This window comes from Haliotis rubra, unplaced genomic scaffold, assembly GCF_003918875.1.
Source record: "Haliotis rubra isolate DU_JTF1 unplaced genomic scaffold, ASM391887v1 Scf304, whole genome shotgun sequence".
NCBI lineage: Eukaryota > Metazoa > Mollusca > Gastropoda > Lepetellida > Haliotidae > Haliotis > Haliotis rubra.
Window position 1 is genome coordinate 1,143,585 of NW_025766974.1, and position 21,969 is coordinate 1,165,553.

General features: G+C 42.6%; 1 protein-coding gene across 2 annotated transcripts in view; it reads right to left on the reverse strand.

Annotated features, from left to right (window-relative positions):
* The window catches only part of LOC124282832 (proteoglycan 4-like), a 43,477-nt gene extending 25,502 nt beyond the window's left edge, over positions 1-17,975 (reverse strand). The window contains exons 1-3 of one of the 2 annotated variants that reach the window (XM_046718867.1): positions 17,497-17,975; positions 3,816-4,004; positions 3,535-3,587 (exon numbers count right to left, since the gene is read on the reverse strand). The gene's annotated coding sequence lies outside the window, so the exon portion shown is untranslated. The remainder of the gene's footprint in view (positions 1-3,534; positions 3,588-3,815; positions 4,005-17,496) is intronic. The other variant, XM_046718866.1, reaches the window with a different exon arrangement.
* Between the last annotated feature and the right edge of the window lie 3,994 nt (positions 17,976-21,969).

The window sequence follows — 21,969 nt, forward strand, 5'->3', positions numbered from 1 at the left end:
CATACATAGTACTTGATGATGCTTTACATGAAACAGGGTATATCAACAGATTGGTCATCCTGGCTCAAAATACAGTTTCAGTCAGCATTGACTTGTCTTTCCCGATCGACTGAATATTTTGTATGAGTTATAATGGCCATTCCTGTCTTTTCTTAAACGACTTCTAATCCTGTCACCTGACCTGTATGTAATCTACACTCATCATGTACTGTCTGTCGACATGACAACTACCACGACGTCTAACATGTTGTGAAGTAAAGGGCTTTAAATGATATTGACAATATCGATTAAAACCATGACATGTTTACATACACTAACATTCCTTAACATTTTCTTTATGTATCTGATAAATATATCATATCAGTATAAGGTAACCATAGTGATACCAGACACCAGACCAGTCTGGATATAAGTAGGGTCTGTTTCCCAGCTACAGAGATCTAAAGAAGTGATAAACAGCAACACAAGGATTGTGGACATGGTTTGGTAAAATACGTTATATTGTAAGACACATGTACAATCAAGGCGTTGGAGAGGACCTCAAGTAGGTTTTCAGTTAAAACAATATGAGTAGGAGTGTTCAAAGTCAGGTGTCTATTAATAATACTGAGAGATTTGCATTGTTATATGATGTTCTGGGTGACGTTTGAAAATGTTGAATTTAATTTTTAATGCACATTAAATGAGTACATGTTACGTATATCTAACCAACACAAAGATTGATATTCACCTGAATAACAAAGTGTTGTATATACCTGACCAACAAAGCATGCATATACCTGACCAACAAAGTTTGGTATATTCCTGACCAACAAGGATTGGTATATTCCTGACCAACAAAGTTTGGTATATACCTGACCAACAAAGTTTGGTATATACCTGACCAACAAAGTGTTTTATATACATGACCAACAAAGTTTGGTATATTCCTGACCAACAAAGTTTGGTATATACCTGACCAACAAAGTTTGGTATATTCCTGACCAACAAAGTTTGGTATATTCCTGACCAACAAAGATTGGTATATACCTGACCAACAAAGTTTGGTATATTCCTGACCAACAAAGCATGGCATATACCTGACCAACAAAGATTGGTATATACCTGACCAACAAAGTTTGGTATATTCCTGACCAACAAAGATTGGTATATACCTGACCAACAAAGTTTGGTATATACCTGACCAACAAAGTTTGGTATATACCTGACCAACAAAGTGTTTTATATACCTGACCCATAATATACCTTGACTTACAAAGTGCTTATATATACCAGACCAACAAAAAGTGTTTGGTATATACCTGACTAACAAAGTTTGGTATATACCTGATTAACAAAGTTTGGTATATACCTGACCAACAAAGTGTTTTATATACCTGACCAACAAAGTGTTTTATATATACCAGACCAATACCTGACCAACAAAGTTTGGTATATACCTGACCAACAAAGTTTGGTATATACCTGACTAACAAAGTTTGGTATATACCTGACCAACAAAGTCTGGTATATACCTGACCAACAAAGTGTTTTATATACATGACCAACAATGTTTGGTATATTCCTGACCAACAAAGATTGGTATATACCTGACTAACAAAGTTTAGTATATACCTGACTAACAAATTAAAGTCTGGTATATACCTGACCAACAAAGTGTTTTATATACATGACGAACAAAGTGTTTTATATACCTGACCAAGAAATGGTGGTATATCCCTGACTAAGAAAGATTGGTATATACCTGACCAACAAATTAAAGTCTGGTATATACCTGACCAACAAAGTGTGGTATATACCTGACCAACAAAGGGTTTTATATGCATGACGAACAAAGTGTTTTATATACCTGACCAAGAAATGGTGGTATATACCTGACTAACAAAGTGACCTGACTAAACAAAGTGTGGTATATACCTGACCAACAAAGTTTGGTATATTGACCAACAAAGGGTTTTATATGCATGACGAACAAAGTGTTTTATATACCTGACCAAGAAATGGTGGTATATCCCTGACTAACAAAGTGTGGTATATACCTGACCAACAAAGTGTTGGTATATACCTGACCAACAAAGTGTGGTATATACCTGACCAACAAAGGGTTTTATATACATGACGAACAAAGTGTTTTATATACCTGACCAAGAAATGGTGGTATATTCCTGACTAACAAAGTGTTGTATATACCTGACCAACAAAGTGTTGTATATACCTGACCAACAAAGTGTTGTATATACCTGACCAACAAAGTGTTTTATATACATGACCAACAAAGTGCTTTATATACATGACCAACAAAGTGTTTTATATACCTGACCAAGAAATGGTGGTATATTCCTGACTAACAAAGTGTGGTATATACCTGACCAACAAAGTGTTTTATATACCTGACCTCGTTCGTTTGTGCACCGAAATATTTGTAGTACATTTAACAAAAAGACAAACTCCCCGGGATTGAATATGTGGACATGTACATTCCATTGTCACATGACCTACAAACTGTAGCAGCGCCACCTTGTGAGAGGGTATCATTCTCTGATCCAGTTTGAAGTTTTGCGCTATCAATAGTGTTGAACAATAGAGGAGGTTGTCTTACAAGGATGTGTTCTGCTTGAGATGCTGCATACATCTGACGACTTCTGTAGAGCCGTGTGACATCTCGCTGTATCGTAATACAATACTTCCTTCCCTATTATATTTAACTTTTGAATGGGGTAGTCACGAACATGTTTACCTCACACTGGGGACGTAATAAGGTTTGAGTTTAAGCGCTTCAGAAATATTACAAATTCTTTATGGCGATGTTTGGTTGATTTGGTGATACACTGATAAGGACACCATATCGAGATTAGGACTAAGACCAAATTTCATTTATCAGAAGGCAACAAGTGCAGTGTTCTACGAACCAGTTTTCAAAAACAGATATTCGATTTGAAGATTATGAGACTTCCAGTGACTGTTCAATCATTATGGAACTAATTGTAAACTGTAAATAAAACTTGCAAATTAAATGTGTTATTGCAGCACAACTTGTACGGTACTTCCTTCATGTGAAATGGTTTGATCGGATAGTCCAGTAACTATCAAAATATTGTGAAAGATGTGTTTCCAAAATGACTAATGAGGTAGCACATGTGTACATGCTCTAGGCAGTGTATGCATGTAGGTCTGACCACCTCTGTGTACTGTGTGTAGGATCACAGAGACAGTCCTGTCTTTTTGACGTACAACAAGATAAATCACCACCTGGCTGACGTGCAAAGACGGGATAATATATGTATCTATGAATGTGTGCATGATACTGTTCTGCTGGCGGTATTAATGTTAAGAAAGGAAGAAGGTAAGTTGATATGTGGACAGTATGGAGTTCGCAGTGAGCAGCAGACTGCATCAGTTTACCTAGCTGAGTTGTTATTATGCTTGACGTCCTGTGACGAACGCCATAGAAACTGTATTAATGACTGAACGTCTGTATCGTAATCAAAGTACCTACCCAGAATATGAATACAGTTAATCAATTTAAGAACTCACCTGTGTGACGTCACAGCGCCGTGGGGGAAACCCTCCCTTGTCACTCAGGGCAGCTGCAAAATGAAATAGAAAACATAAACGAGTGTGTTAAAGATGCGATAGAAAGTGACAGAAATCACGTCCATGTTACAGGTGCACTCCAAACTATTATAATCGGCCGGAGTTACAGAAGCATCATTTGACTCAGACCAAATGCATTCCGGGTACTTTGAAGCTTTTCAGTATAAGTTGCTGTGTCGAGAGCATCCAGATAGAGAAGGATATCGCCAGCACGGGTTTACCGGAAGTATCTGGACAGAGGAGAGATATCACCAGCATTGGTTTACCGGAAGTAACTGGACAGAGGAGAGATATCACCAGCATTGGTTTACCGGAAGTATCTGGACAGAGGAGAGATATTACCAGCATTGGTTTACCGGAAGTATCTGCACAGAGGAGAGATATCACCAGCATTGGTTTACCGGAAGTATCTGGACAGAGGAGAGATATCGCCAGCATTGGTTTACCGGAAGTATCTGGACAGAGCAGAGATATTACCAGCATTGGTTTACCGGAAGTATCTGGGGTTTACAGGAGTATCTGATATTACCAGCATTGGTTTACCGGAAGTATCTGGACAGAGGAGAGATATTGCCGGAAGTATCTGGTTTAGAGGAGATATTACCAGCATTGGTTTACCGGAAGTATCTGTTGTGTCGAAATGGAGGAGAGATATCACTAACATTGAATAAACTGGACTGTCGAGGTAGAGGAGAGATGTCACTAACATTTAGCAAACTAGAGCGTCTTGATAGCGGAGAGATGTCACTAACATTTAGCAAACTAGAGGGTCTTGATAGCGGAGAGATGTCACTAACATTTAGCAAACTAGAGGGTCTTGATAGCGGAGAGATGTCACTAACATTTAGCAAACTAGAGCGTCTTGATAGCGGAGAGATGTCACTAACATTTAGCAAACTAGAGCGTCTTGATAGCGGAGAGATGTCACTAACATTTAGCATACTAGAGTGTCTTGATAGCGGAGAGATGTCACTAACATTTAGCAAACTAGAGGGTCTTGATAGCGGAGAGATGTCACTAACATTTAGCATACTAGAGTGTCTTGATAGCGGAGAGATGTCACTAACATCTAGCAAACTAGAGGGTCTTGATAGCGGAGAGATGTCACTAACATTTAGCAAACTAGAATGTCTTGATAGCGGAGAGATGTCACTAACATTTAGCAAACTAGAGCGTCTTGATAGCGGAGAGATGTCACTAACATTTAGCAAACTAGAGCGTCTTGATAGCGGAGAGATGTCACTAACATTTAGCAAACTAGAGCGTCTTGATAGCGGAGAGATGTCACTAACATTTAGCAAACTAGAATGTCTTGATAGCGGAGAGATGTCACTAATATTTAGCAAACTAGAGCGTCTTGATAGCGGAGAGATGTCACTAACATTTAGCAAACTAGAGTGTCTTGATAGCGGAGAGATGTCACTAACATTTAGCAAACTAGAGCGTCTTGATAGCGGAGAGATGTCACTAACATTTAGCGTACTAGAGTGTCTTGATAGCGGAGAGATGTCACTAACATTTAGCAAACTAGAGCGTCTTGATAGCGGAGAGATGTCACTAACATTTAGCAAACTAGAATGACTTGATAGTGGAGAGATGTCACTAACATTTAGCAAACTAGAGGGTCTTGATAGCGGAGAAATGTCACTAACATTTAGCAAACTAGAATGTCTTGATAGCGGAGAGATGTCACTAACATCTAGCAAACTAGAGCGTCTTGATAGCGGAGAGATGTCACTAACATTTAGCAAACTAGAGTGTCTTGATAGCGGAGAGATGTCACTAATATTAATTTACCGAAATGTCTTGATAGCGGAGAGATGTCACTAACATCTAGCAAACTAGAGGGTCTTGATAGCGGAGAGATGTCACTAACATTTAGCAAACTAGAGCGTCTTGATAGCGGAGAGATGTCACTAACATTTAGCAAACTAGAGTGTCTTGATAGCGGAGAGATGTCACTAACATTTAGCAAACTAGAATGTCTTGATAGCGGAGAGATGTCACTAACATCTAGCAAACTAGAGGGTCTTGATAGCGGAGAGATGTCACTAACATTTAGCAAACTAGAGCGTCTTGATAGCGGAGAGATGTCACTAATATTAATTTACCGAAATGTCTTGATAGCGGAGAGATGTCACTAACATCTAGCAAACTAGAGTGTCTTGATAGCGGAGAGATGTCACTAACATTTAGCAAACTAGAGCGTCTTGATAGCGGAGAGATGGCACTAATGTCTTGATTTCACTAACATCTAGCAAACTAGTCTTGATAGCGGAGAGATGTCACTAACATTTAGCAAACTAGAGGGTCTTGATAGCGGAGAGATGTCACTAACATTTAGCAAACTAGAGTGTCTTGATAGCGGAGAGATGTCACTAACATCTAGCAAACTAGAGGGTCTTGATAGCGGAGAGATGTCACTAACATTTAGCAAACTAGAGCGTCTTGATAGCGGAGAGATGTCACTAACATTTAGCAAACTAGAGGGTCTTGATAGCGGAGAGATGTCACTAACATTTAGCAAACTAGAATGTCTTGATAGCGGAGAGATGTCACTAACATCTAGCAAACTAGAGGGTCTTGATAGCGGAGAGATGTCACTAACATTTAGCAAACTAGAGCGTCTTGATAGCGGAGAGATGTCACTAATATTAATTTTCCGAAATGTCGAGATAGAGGACAGATATGTCACTAACATTGTTTAACGAAGTGTCGAAATAGGGGAGAGATATCACCGGCATTGCTGAAACAGGAGCGTCGAAATGGAGGAAAGGTGTCACTAACATTGATTTAACGAAATGAGGAGATAGAGGAGATATATCACTAACACTGAATAAACTGGACTGTCCAGGTAGAGGGGTGATGTCACTAACATTGATTTTCCTAAATGTCGAGATAGAGGAGAGATGACACATTTAGTTTTATCGAAATGTCAGCATACAGGAGGAGTCTGAGTAATCTCACTTTTTATGGTTTGGTGACTAAACTATCAACGACCTCAGTGACTCGGTCCTATACGATGCTTCACGAACACTCGTTAACGTTAGTGTTTGCAATATACAGGACAAATAACGTTCTGTGGACGATCCATCAGCGTATATTTACAGAACATTGTTGTAAGATACGTCGTTAGACACACCTTTCGTAACCCAGACAGATGTTGACAGACTCCAGCTGAACTCTGATATACTGACAGACATTGACATCTATATACCTGATCACAATCACACACATGCAAAACATACACATCCGTGTGTGTGAATGTGTGTCTTCTCTGGAGATTTTAGGTTTAGTTCTTTGTTAGTTATACACCGGCGGCGTTGCTTGGTGAACTCTAATTGGAAATGAGGATTGCGACATTGATAAAAGTCTAAATAAACCGCGGTATCCGTCGTTTGATCGTAATAATTATATCATAACAGATGTTATCGATCCATGGAAATACTTTATGATCAATACATTATTTATTTTGCCAGTTTACCTATTATTTATCATAGCGCTTCATTTACGAATGAGGTCAACATGGCGAAGCTCAATCACGTCCAAATATGCCTTACCTTAATGCTTAATGCTAGCTGATGAAAGGAGCGTTCCTCGACTATATAGAAGGTGTTCCTAAACTCATATGCAATGAGTACGTGTTCCTAATGCAAGGCTAAGCATGTTCATTGTATGAATGTATATAACTTTTCATAAGGTAATGCCTGCCAGCAAATGTTCGACTCATTCATACAGTCGTGGTTATGCATTGAGTTGTGTCATACGCTCTTACACTCAATAGAAATACTTTAGTCAAGGTCATGAGCGGCGTTACTGCAAGCAATACAAAAGCACAACGCACAAAACGACATACGCAAATGTCCTGAAGACACAATACTGTACGTTAATCAACATATATCAAGATAGACGAGAGTGTAACGGTGCCGGATTTTGTGTTGCCGTCGGCTCACGCTGCTGTGATCATTATATTACATAGTCCTATATACCGTGAGACGGGCTTGTAAATGTGGTGGAGGTACTCATGTTACGACGTTTATTGTCCCGGGCTAAGTCTGTGACAACAATAGCTCTCAAGCTACTGAACGCTGATGTGTTTGATGTACTTATGGTACCTATAGACTCAGATATATGTACGGGACAATTGTAAAACATTACGATTGTCATTCCGACAAATATCATGGCAATAACATGTCAACATTATGTGTGTCGCTCTCTGGGATAAGGGACATACTTGTGTGTTGGGATAATATAGATCTCCCTTGGGATAATATAGAAGTCCCTTGTTAGTAATGGACCTGTGTTGGACAGAAACACGTGTGTAGCACCGAAAATTATTTTTTGGGGGGTGAGAACACGGTGACTCCTACACCCTGATCTCTTCTACACCCTGATGACATCTCCACCCTGATGTCTTCTACACCCTGATGACATCTACACCCTGATGTCTCCTATACCCTGAAGACATCTACACCCTGGTTCTTCCTACACCCTGATGACTTCTACACCCTGATTCTTCCTACGCCCTGATGACATCTACACCCTGATGTATCCTACACCCTGATTCTTCCTACACCCTGATGTCCCCTACACCCTGGTTCTTCCTACACACTGATGACATCTACACCCTGATGTCTCCTACACCCTGATTCATCCTACATCCTGATGACATCTACACCCTGGTTCTTCCTACACCCTGATGACATCTGCACCCAGGTGTCTCCTACACCCTGATTCTTCCCACACTCTGATGGCATCTGCACCCTGATGTCCCCTACACCCTGGTTCTTCCTACACACTGATGACATCTACACCCTGATGTCGCCTACACCCTGATTCATCCTACATCCTGATGACATCTACACCCTGGTTCTTCCTACACCCTGATGACATCTGCACCCAGGTGTCTCCTACACCCTGATTCTTCCCACACCCTGATGGCATCTACACCCTGATGTCCCCTACACCCTGGTTCTTCCTACACACTGATGACATCTACACCCTGATGTCTACTACACCCTTATTCTTCCTACACCCTGATGACATCTACACCCTGATGTATCCTACACCCTTATTCTTCCTACACCCTGATGTCTCCTACACCCTGATGATCTTCCTACACCCTGATGACATCTACACCCTTATTCTTCCTACACCCTGATGACATCTACACCCTGATGTATCCTACACCCTTATTCTTCCTACACCCTGATGTCCCCTACACCCTGATTCTTCCTACACCCTGATGACATCTACACCCTGATGTCTCCTACACCCTGATTCATCCTACAACCTGATGACATCTACACCCTGGTTCTTCCTACACCCTGATGACATCTGCACCCAGGTGTCTCCTACACCCTGATTCTTCCCACACCCTGATGGCATCTACACCCTGATGTCCCCTACACCCTGGTTCTTCCTACACACTGATGACATCTACACCCTGACGTCTACTACACCCTGATTCTTCCTACGCCCTGATGACATCTACACCCTGATGTCTCCTACTCCCTGAAGACATCTACACCCTGATGTCTCCTACACCCTGATTCTTCCTACACCCTGAGGACATCTACACCCTGGTGTCTCCTACACCCTGATGACATCTACACCCTGATGTCTCCTACACCCTGATTCTTCCTACATCCTGATGTCTCCTACACCCTGATGACATCTACACCCTGATGTCTCCTACACCCTGATTATTCCTACACCCTGACATCAGCTACACCCCGATGTCTTCTACACCCTGATGTCTCCTACATCCTGGTTCTTCCTACACCCCCCTGATGACATCTACACCCTGATGTATCCTACACCCTGCTGTCTCCTACACCCTGATGACATCTGCACCCTGATGTCTCCTACACCCTGATTCTTCCTACACCCTGATGACATCCTTCACCCTGGTGTCTGCTACACCCGGTGTCTCCTACACCCTGATATCATCTACACCCTGATGTCTCCTACACCCTGATGACATCTACACCCTGATGTCTCCTACACCCTGATTCTTCCTACATCCTGATGTCTCCTACACCCTGATGACATCTACACCCTGATGTCTCCTACACCCTGATTATTCCTACACCCTGACATCAGCTGACATGTGCACTCCTACATCCTGGTTCTTCCTACACCCCCTGATGACATCTACACCCTGATGTATCTACACCCTGCTGTCTCCTACACCCTGATATCATCTGCACCCTGATGTCTCCTCCCCTGACTTCCTACCCCTGATGACATCTACACACCCGGTGTCTCCTACACCCTGATATCATCTACACCCTGATGTCTCCTACACCCTGATGACATCTACACCCTGATGTCTCCTACACCCTGATTCTTCCTACATCCTGATGTCTCCTACACCCTGATGACATCTACACCCTGATGTCTCCTACACCCTGATTATTCCTACACCCTGATGTCTCCTACACCCTGATGACATTTACACCATGATGTCTCCTACACCCTGATTATTCCTACACCCTGATGTCATCTACACCCTGGTGTCTCCTACACCCTGATATCATCTACACCCTGATGACATCTACACCCTGATGTCTCCTACATCCTAATGTCATCTACATGTCACCTACACCGTCCATGCACCACCTAAACTTTGAAGTCTCCTATCGCCTTAGGGCTTCCACAGTGCGATGACCCTAGGCCTAGAGATTCCTTTTTCCGTCTTATTAATTATAAACAGGGATAAAGCTACATGTTGTTTCATACATGCTAAAGGGCCACACGCGTACAGAGCTGAACATGTCGCGCATTAGCTGTAACGCAGTGTAATTAGGTTTGCCAGTTTTCAACAATTCGAGTTACTTTAAACCATCTTGTATGCTTCAATAAACACCAATGTGATGCCACATCCTAAACTGTAATCTAAACCGTAAACATAGAGCAACAACGCAGTTTCTTTTGATCGAATCAAGTAAAAAACTGCTTTAGTCAGAAAATCTGAGATTCAGTCAAACTTAAGGTACTTAAGTAGTAACTTAAACAGTATAGTGGTATGACAATGGAGAGGCAGACTTGCCCTGGTATGTTGTCAGTAGTGCATTGCCTGTTGTTTGGGGTAGGCGTGAGACAGAGGAATGTCCTATGGGTTTCACAGCGGGACATAAGGATTCATTGAATGGAAGCCTTCTTCAATACATCATGATAAAGATGACAATAAACGGGAACAGTAGCCAATCCAGGGCAGGAGAGATGTCTCTGGTGTGATCCCAATGCCTTCCTGTCAATCACAGGCCATAACAAAGACCACTCTGGTCCAGAAAACTGACCTTGACGAGCTTGATCTCACCGACACCGTTGTTGTCGTTGTACATCATTGCTGTCACTCAGACCGTATCGAGAAGGTTTTCAAACGGTCCCCTGTTGCGTGCAATATTTGCATTGTCATCTGGTTTACTACAACGAGAGGTAAACTTGGTACAACTAAATGATTGTCTGCAAACGCATTTTACAACCGGGTTGTGATAGGTAAACACATTCTCCTTGAAGCAAGGACATGCATGACAATGATTCTAGCTAGTTCCTGGTTGGGTGTAATGTATCTTGGGGTATAGTATTCAGTCGACTGTTCCTGGAAAACCACAACACCAGGAAGTCGTGTCAACTCTCAACCATGTCAGAGTGTATAGCACACCCAACTGCCACTAGACCGCCACTACACCAGGAAGACGTGTCAACTATCAACCATGTCAGAGTGTATAGCACACCCAACTGTCACCAGACCGCCACTACACCAGGAAAATATGCCAACTCTCAACCAAGTCAGAGTGTATAGCACACCCAACTGTCACCAGACCGCCACTACACCAGGAAGACGTGTCTACTCTTAACCATGTCAGAGTGTATAGCAGACCCAACTGTCACCAGACCGCCACTACACCAGGAAAATATACCAACTCTCAACCATGTCAGAGTGTTTAGCACACCCAACTGCCACCAGACCGCCACTACACCAGGAAGACGTGTCAACTCTCAACCATGTCAGAGGGTATAGCAGACCCAACTGTCACCAGACTGCCGCTACACCAGGGAGACGTGCCAACTCTCAACCATGTCAGAGTGTATAGCACATCCAACTGCCACCAGACCGCCACTACACCAGGAAGACGTGCCAACTCTCAACCATGTCAGAGTGTATAGCACACCCAACTGCCACCAGACCGCCACTACACCAGGAAGACGTGCCAACCTTCAACCATGCCAGAGTGTATAGCACACCCAACTGTCACCAGACCGCCACTACACCAGGAAGACGAACCATGTCAGAGGTGTATAGCACACCCAACTGTCACCAGACCGCCACTACACCAGGAAGACGAACCATGTCAGAGTGTATAGCACACCCAACTGCCACTAGACCGCCACTACACCAGGAAGACGTGTCAACTATCAACCATGTCAGAGTGTATAGCACACCCAACTGTCACCAGACCGCCACTACACCAGGAAAATATGCCAACTCTCAACCAAGTCAGAGTGTATAGCACACCCAACTGTCACCAGACCGCCACTACACCAGGAAGACGTGTCTACTCTTAACCATGTCAGAGTGTATAGCAGACCCAACTGTCACCAGACCGCCACTACACCAGGAAAATATACCAACTCTCAACCATGTCAGAGTGTTTAGCACACCCTAACTGCCACCAGACCGCCACTACACCAGGAAGACGTGTCAACTCTCAACCATGTCAGAGGGTATAGCAGACCCAACTGTCACCAGACTGCCGCTACACCAGGGAGACGTGCCAACTCTCAACCATGTCAGAGTGTATAGCACATCCAACTGCCACCAGACCGCCACTACACCAGGAAGACGTGCCAACTCTCAACCATGTCAGAGTGTATAGCACACCCAACTGCCACCAGACCGCCACTACACCAGGAAGACGTGCCAACCTTCAACCATGCCAGAGTGTATAGCACACCCAACTGTCACCAGACCGCCACTACACCAGGAAGACGAACCATGTCAGAGTGTATAGCAGACCCAGCTGTCACCAGACCGCCACTACACCAGGAAGACGAACCATGTCAGAGTGTATAGCACACCCAACTGTCACCAGACCGCCACTACACCAGGAAGACGAACCATGTCAGAGTGTATAGCAGACCCAACTGTCACCAGACCGCCACATCACCAGTAAGACGTGCCAACTCTCAACCATGTCAGAGAGTATAGCAGACCCAACTGTCACCAGACCGCCACTACACCAGGAAGACCTGCCAACTCTCAGCCATGTCAGGGCCAACTGGTTGCCTTCATCACAGAATGGCACACTGCCATACAACAGAACGTGGTGGAGTATACACAAAGCCATTACTGGACGTATAGCCAACACTCCAACCATTGATGTCCCCGTGGAGCTCCAGTCTCCACAAATTTGATAATTTCCACCATCAAATTTCATAATATTTGTTGACCTTCATTCCCCTTCTGTTTGGCCAAGAGACTCTACATCGACCTCCTTTTCCTCTCTAATCCGTGGGGCGGTGGGGTAGCCCAGTGGTTAAAGCGTTGGCTCGTCACGCCGAAGACCCGGGTTCGAATCCCCACATGGATACAATGTGTGAAGCCCATTTCTGGTGTCCCCGCCGTGATGTTGCTGGAATATTGCTAAAAGCAGCGTAAAACCAAACTCAGTCAGTCAGTCTCTAATCCGTCCTCCCCTCTAACCACTCAAACTGTATTATGTATAATTGAACGTTGTCAAACAACATACAACAGTGTGTGTTTGTGTTGACAGCAGTTGACTGGACATTGTCGACCAGTTATTGCCATCATACCTTTAGTATTTAGTAAACAGGTGATCGGAGCGGGTTCATTGACGTTAACTACAGTTTGTCGATAGTAGCAGTGTTAGTCTTGTTGATGATGGTGTCGGTTATTCATATATGTTACTAAGTTAGGACCTCGTGCCACAGAGCGGACTTAGCGTTATGATTAAAACTTCACTATAAAGCGTGATTGTTTTTGGTGTATAAGTAATGATTGGAGTCTAGCATTCAAAAGTCTGTTGATAACATTAGTGAACGAGAACAGCGTTGTTACGGCAACGAGAATCAGTTATTTCGGGAAGGGCGCACCTTACGACCATGACTGTATTGGAATGCAGGTTTACATTCATGACAAGGCGTTGACAACTCCACCCAGTGTCCCCCTCCACTGCCTATAACGCCACAACCTACAGATTGATCCTGTGGATCGAGACACAAAGGACGCCATATAAATCGGGTGAGTCAAAGCAGACCTCTCCATAACAGTGATCAATTATATAGGCTACGTATTATGATCGCTCGCCCATGGGTTGTCAAAGCAGATAACAACAGCACCATACGCTAGGTGTAGTCAAACACTCGCCTACAATATCAACATCAAATGAAAGATAGCTGACAGGGGCCTGATGTGAAAGATCAATAAAAAGATGCAATAATAATTCATGAAATATGGCAGTGAAAGGAATAATATGATGACCGAATTTTGTGAGCAATTTGTACTGGGTTTTATGTCAGAGTAGAAGTCATTTAGGAGTGCAGATGTCAGTATCGCTTAGGGCGAATCATGTATACAGTGACAGAAGCACCGAACACCAACATGCCACCATGTAACATGTTGTCAGTATCGTCATGGGGGAACACCTCACATTGTGTAAGGCATACAGGTTGCGAGATGCATACACTTGCTTGTTGTGAGATGCATACAGGTCCTTGTTGTGAGATGCATAACAGTGATTGGTGTGAGATGCATAACAGTGATTGGTGTGAGATGCATAACAGTGATTGTCTGAGATGCATAGAGGTCCTTGTTGTGAGATGCATAGAGGTCCTTGTTGTGAGATAGATATAGGTCCTTGTTATGAGATGCATACAGGTCCTTGTTGTGAGATGCATACAGGTCCTTGTTGTGAGATGCATAGGGGTCCTTGTTGTGAGATACATACCAGTGATTGGTGTGAGATGCATACAGGTCCTTGTTGTGAGATACATACCAGTGATTGGTGTGAGATGCATACAGGTCCTTGTTTTCTAGGTCTGAGAGCCAAATCATATGCACAGGAAACACCACAGATGAATGAAATCATGTGAGTGGTACACAGAAACACATGTCATATTCAGTATGGCGGAGGTCTGAGTGTGTCATGACATTATACAATAACGCGTGTGAGGCAACAGGTTATAAATAAGGACCCCACGGTCTTTCTTTTGGGCTTCAGCAAGGGACGTGTATGACCATCGACCTTCCGCTCTATCCACTTAAACCCGGAGGTTTCCTAACAGGAGTGAGACACCTATCTTGTGAAATATGTGTCTTCGGTGTTCGGTACTTGTCTTGGGTGCGAATTATATGTCCTAGGTTGAGGTGCATGTGTGATATATCTCCCAAATGGGACACAAATGCCCTGGGTTTGAGTTATATAACATTCGTGTTCATTACGTGTGAGACAAGTATGTCCTAGATGTGGCGAATTCAAGGTTGGTCCTTGTTATATTCCCTTATCAGTACTATGAAGGAAGAGTATGTGGTTACGCGAGAGAGATTACCGTCTAAGACTCTCTTTTCTGTTTAACTGCACAACCTGTCAAATCGGCGTTAAACCAACCTCACTCACTCAATCACTCACTCACTCCTGGACATTGAGTAGGTATCACTGCAGATATCTGCATCTAGGTGTGAGACAGACGTACGGTAGATAAACAGAGAGATCTGGATGCTCGACATTAAACACATTAGACCCGTGCATCTTGGTATGTTTAGTGTGAGATACAAATTCTGGGTGTGAGATGTACGTTTTGTGTGAGACACACGTGCTAAGTGTGAGATGAACAATTCTGGGAGTGAAATGTACATGTTTAGTGTGACCTGCACATGTGTGTGAGTTGTTAATTATATGTGTGAAATGTACATGTTGTGTGTGGGATGCACATTCTGGATGTGAGATGTACATGTTGTGTGTGTTCTGTAATGGATGAAATATGTCACATATATCCAGTGTCCGAGGTAATATACCATTCCAAAGGAGGAGTTAATTAATCTCTGTAAGGGATAAATGTATGTAGGCATGTGAGGTAACCTTCCCAAAAGTTGAAATGATATATCGATATCTGTTCAAGGTATGAAATATAATCTGTCTGCCCTGTTTATTGGGTAATAATCATCTCCTGCTTATGTGAATGTATACCTGTCCTTGGCGTGAAGTGATATACCTCTACCAGGTATGAACTAATATAACTGTCTTATGTATAGAGTAACAAACCTCTACCAGGTATGAACCAATATACCTCTCCTGGGTATGAACTAACAGACCTCTACCAGGTATGAACTATTGTACCTGTCTTAGGTATGAAGTAACAGACCTTTACCAGGCATGAACCAATATACCTGTCTTATGTATAGAGTAACAAACCTCTACCAGGTATGAACTATTATACCTGTCCTGGGTATGAACTAAAAGAAATCTACCAGGTATGAACTAACAAACCTCTACCAGGTATGAACTAACATACCTCTCTTATGTATAGAGTAACAAACCTCTACCAGGTATGAACTAGTGTACCTGTCGTAGATATGAACTAACAAACCTCTACCAGGTATGAACTATTGTACCTGTCCTGGGTATGAACTAACAAACCTCTACCAGGTATGAACTATTGTACCTGTCGTAGGTATGAAGCAACAGACCTCTACCAGGTATGAACCAATATACCTGTCTTAGGTATAGAGTAATAAACCTCTACCAGGTACGAACTACTGTACCTGTCCTGGGTATGAACTAACAAACCTCTACCAGGTATGAACTATTGTACCTGTCGTAGGTATGAAGTAACAGACCTCTACCAGGTATAAACTAATATAGCTGGCCAATGCATACCTAACCTGCGAGGTAAAACTGACGACCCGCGAGTGTATTAAGTGATAAAGACTCCGAGAGGAAGTGGCAGTGAAAGCGGACATCTGACTCTGACGTGTGACATGAAAAGACATATTCGGGAAACAAGATGTCAAATATACGTCACGTGACGAATGTAACAGTAAATCTGTCAAAATGAAGCATTGCCTATCTTACACAGTGAACGTAAAAACCTGTAGTTTCTGAAAGGTATATATTATATTTATCAAAATTATATATTTCTTCCACAATCATAGTTCCCATATCCACGTATACTACCTTTACGGATGAACGTGAAGCTCGACATACTGCTCCCTAAGTGACTAAATGTACATAAGTTGTGATAGGAGGCAAATGCGTGATATTCCTACGACAACCCTCAATAGGTGGGTTCCATGTCACCACCCTTCAGTGCCCACCTGTAAAACCCCCGGGGCCCTGTGGACGGACCGAGTGTACAGGTTTGGGGTATGAAGGATGAAAAAGGCATAAAGCTCCCCGGGGCTGACGTAGAACAATGGTACAAAATTACATGGTTTCCCTGTATAAACCAGGCTGGGCTTGAATACCTCGCGATGGTTCATTGAGCATTGCCTTGGAATGTTTAAGCCAAGACTCACAGACGTCTGTGGCATGTTTTTGAATTGTTTTTTCTGAAATGACATCCTTTGAGTAAGTGTCATTCCGACCATAATATCTTTATAACGTCAATATCGAGGTCAGTCCAGGTTATTTTGAAAATATTATAAATCATAAACTTACCTGAACAAATGTCACCTAATCGATACAAAGTAACTCTTAAGTTCCCAACACATTTACCCTATGAGAGACGCTGAAGAGGGTAGGTTTAGTATATGTCTCCATAGTGTTCTAGATGGGGTATGTCTCTACCTGCATCTCGACCCTACCCCCTTCTACACCTGACCACAAAGTGATTAACCTGTTCAGTTTGCACCTATAATCAAATCAATTCACTTACCTGTGTCACAACACAAAAGTATAAATCACATGAAAGCCGACCAGTCAGTCCGTGGACCTTCCAGGTATATACAGATATATCCACACAAGGAAGCGAATTAGGTTCTATGTCACATGTTTTGTGGCACTGGGTACTCCTGTCTTCATGTCTAACCCGCAGCCTTTACACTGGTGCTTCTCAGCCGGCCCTCACGCTTCACTGAGAAAATATAATCCGTTCTAAATTTCCCCCAGCTCTAAAACCGGTTCAGGCGCTACTCGCGGTGTAAGTGTACACCTCAGTAAGGTGGCGAGCTACCTGGGTCGACCTGTCCTCGTCAAGCATCCTCTCTCCTTCCAGGCTCACTGATTTCGGACGTGGTCAACTACTGGACGTTGAACACAAGTGTGTTAACTGCGACAGAGGAGACCCACGTGGTGGTCTACTAGTCGATACTATCGGCGACTCAAATCGACTGCAGTGTGCAAGACTCCGCACGTACATGTATTTGTAAAGGCTTTGTAATTAGTCAGTTACATTACGTTTAGTGTGAAAGGTTCTATTTATAACTTTGTTAACGTTGTGTCACGACAAAAAGTGACTGATTTGGATGAATGTACGACACACATATAAACCAATATTGGGACTGTTCAAGGCATCAATGACGACATTTTCCTGGAGAGAAATACGTTAGACGACTCAAAGGAACACACAGTGTGTTGAACGACGATATGTTGTAGCTGACAAACATAGCTACAACAGAACCAAACACAATCTGCCAATTTTGTCTCATTGGCCTACGTACCCTGTCGATGAAAGATCGCAGTGTAATCAACGTTAGTTGTTAATTTCCACTAACCCCGCATATATGAACAGACAACTACAAGCGCTGACATCAGTTTGAAGCCCATAGAATGTAGTGCTTTAAGTGCTCCTAGTTTCAGTTTCAAATTGCCACACTATATACATTGCATCCATTTATATCATTTATCAACGTTGTATATCAATACATTCACAATGTTTGTTTTACCTACGTCACTTGAATACACATCTTTAATTGTTTATACAGGGAACCCTCGGTAGCACGGACCCCTTCAATATGGGAAACTCCCATAGCGGGCGTCGATCCACGCATATAAAGGACTCCTCTAACTTTTACAGCTAGTTAATCCGGGAAATACTTAATTTTATCTGGAAAAAGGGTGTCCGTATTAATAGGGTTTTAATGTATATGGGTGAAGCCACGACACAATCGCTGACCAGATATCCAGGCCTCCTCCCCACTCCACCTCATCCCCCAGTGTCCCCCCACCCCAGTGTACCCCTCTCGACCACCGTTATATCCCGGGTGATCTATAGCCTAAATCCTTATGTCAACACTACTATCTCACATACAATACGGTCCAGCTTTAATAACCATATCATGCCTGTAAATGTAATATCTCCTCCACAAAGCTGGCCGCTGATTGGCTATCTGTTGTCTTCGTGGCTGTATATCTCCGTCTCTCCTCTCAACTTGCCTAACTTTCTACTTGTTTTAAATCCACTATAAAATTTATGTGTGGTCAACTAGCCACACCAATGATGAAATGTTATGACTTCCAAAGCATTGTTAAATCCTTGCACAAAGATAGGTCAAAGGGTTATGGTATATATCAAACACCCACCAAACAGTTAAAGCATTCACGTATATAGTTAACATAAACCAATCTTCTTCAAGAATCCATAGATGGAGTGTTTGTTCGGTAAGGGTTGAAAGTTGTGTACGCGATATGTAGGAATCTTAATAACAGACACGTCCTCATTCAATTCATGTTCATATATCGATCTCATATAAATGACAGTAATTGGTATAAAGGCGATGTTCATTCTTCGCTTAAACGGCTGGGCCGGTGGTATTTATACGACATTGACTACAAATCAGCCATTAAAACAGATTTCCCCGTCAAAAAGTTCTGCATGTTACGAATTCATTTCCAATCAATCATATATATTTTATCTCATCGTTAACAGAACATGTTCAGTTCAAACGAACCATCTATACATACACAACGCATTATATAACCTGTTTCTAACGAAATAGTTCTGACGTAACCAGATAGCACCAGTTGCCGGCCTCTCGACCCTACTCTGTGTTCAAGTGACTACACTCCGGGATAACCTAATAACACAACACTGTAGATAATAGCCGTGCCCCCAGGGAAGCTGGCACCACCCAAGGGAAAATGTGTGATTGACGACATACGTGGACCCGTACTAAGTAGAGCATATCCATGTTCTCCCGTTTCACTGACTGAGCTCGATGAAGTTCACCAACACAGAGATGACGGCCGGGTATTGTATTGGAAACGTCGCTGGGCGTGTCAGTGATATAGGCATAGAGCAAGGCTCAGAGCTGCGATGTTAAGCAGTGCATTGCATTTAGTGACTGTTCAACATATATATTTAACCCACATTCGTAGGTGACTTTATGCCTCGCAAGGAGATTAAACATGTTTAGATAGGGAATCGACAACTGATGTATAGAATCATACCACGTGGTGTGGTCGAGATCTGATTCGTTCACAGTGGCCTGGTTCCCTACAGTGTGTTCTGGTGAAGTGTTAAAGTAAAGTTACAATCTGCATGACTGGTTTTAATGATGTGGGGGACGTGTATTAAACTGTTCCACCTTCTCGGTATGTATTAGAACGATTGCTACTTCATGCGAATACCCTCAGGCAGTGTGTGATGTAGAAGAACATAATGTTCATCCTCGGCTCACAAGGGTGAATTATATATCCTAGAGTTTTGTCTTCTTCGTCATTTGAAGTCGAAAGACGTGAAGTGAGTGAGTGAGTTGGGTTTTACGCCGCTTTTAGCAATATTCCAGCAATATCACGGCGGGGGACACCAGGAATGGCTTTACACATTGTACCCAAGTGGGGAATCGAACACGGGTCTTCGGCGAGACGAGCGAACGCTTTAACCACTTGGCTACCCCACCGCCCTAAGACATGAAGTGACTCACTTTAATTTGAAAATTAGTTGTCAAGGGTAAAACCCCATTGTTTTGAGTAACATGTAGAACGGATTCTGGCGTGTGTTTATAAAGGTTACAACTGTATAAGTGAGTTCAAATTATAACGTTACTTGTAGCAGGATTCCAGCTATATGAGGACTTCACCCATCGCACCCATGTATGGAATCGAACCCCTGTATTCACTGTGATTAGCGAACGCTTTAACCGCTTGCTTCCACGTCCCAATACAGAACGTGTTACACTTTTCATCATATTGTGATGTTCGATCTAAAACAAGTTCCATCGGGTTTTTTAAATAGTTCCATTTGTTTAAGAATATACACCATAAGGATTAGCTTAGAATGTATAGAATAAATGATAATTGATTTGTATAGCGCGTGGTTTCCAGATTGGACATGACTGCTCAACGGCGCTTGTTGAAGTGAGCGGAAAAAAGATATGTCTTCAGATGAGTTACAAAAGAGTCTTTTGTTTGACAGTTTCTGATTTCCAGTGGTAGGGCATTCCACAGTTTTGGGGCTGCAAATAAAAGACCCACTTCGCCCATCTTTGTTTTAGTTTTAGGAACATGAAGTAGTTCATCATCGGCTGATCTTAAAGCTCTTGTGGGTTGGTAGTGATGTAACATGTCCTTAATATAGGTTGGGGAGTTTTCGTCATTTAGTGCTGAATATGTGATAGAAATAGTCTTGAAAGTGATGCGGTGCTCTACGGGTAGCCAGTGGAGTGATTTCAGGACAGGGGTGATATGGTCAGTTCTCTTGGTACCAGTCAGCATCCTCGCAGCACTGTTCTGCACTTGTTGCAGTAGTTTGATGTTAGTGGCATTGAGGAGGGCATTTCCATATTCAAAACGTGATGTGACACAGGCTTGGATAACGTTAGTCCGCAGATATGTTTGGTCATATAATTACTGTTCAGTGTTTAGTGGCGAAAACAGAAAGAATCCAACCCTACAGTTTTAACGGAGGTTAATGAAAAGAGCATTATGGTTGATCAGATTAATCTGCCAAGTGAGATAACAGACTATGTTATGGTGTGCACATCAAACGCATGTAAATATTTATAGTGTCACGTTATTATTTGTGCGTACAATGTATACGATATTCTGTATAATTCTTTACTCACGCTGATCTCCAATCGGGCATCCCCCCAAACACGGGCTTCCAATCTTTCTCGGTTCTCATATTTGCAAAAAGAAAAACATCAGATTGTTTTGAAACCGTAACTTTCGGATACATGTGCACCGATGAAACCCATGCATTTTGGTACCACGAATACCCTGGCTAGAGGTGTCAAGCGAACATCAGTTGGTGAGTGAATGTGGTTTTTTTGACGCTCTGAGCAATCCTTCATCTGTTGGATTAGATAAGCCAATATATTGTTAAGTACTGGTGAGTATTTCTTCAATCTCTACCAGCGGTTGATAGGTTGAGCAAAGTACCTACCTGATCTAAGCTCTTACGACCAGC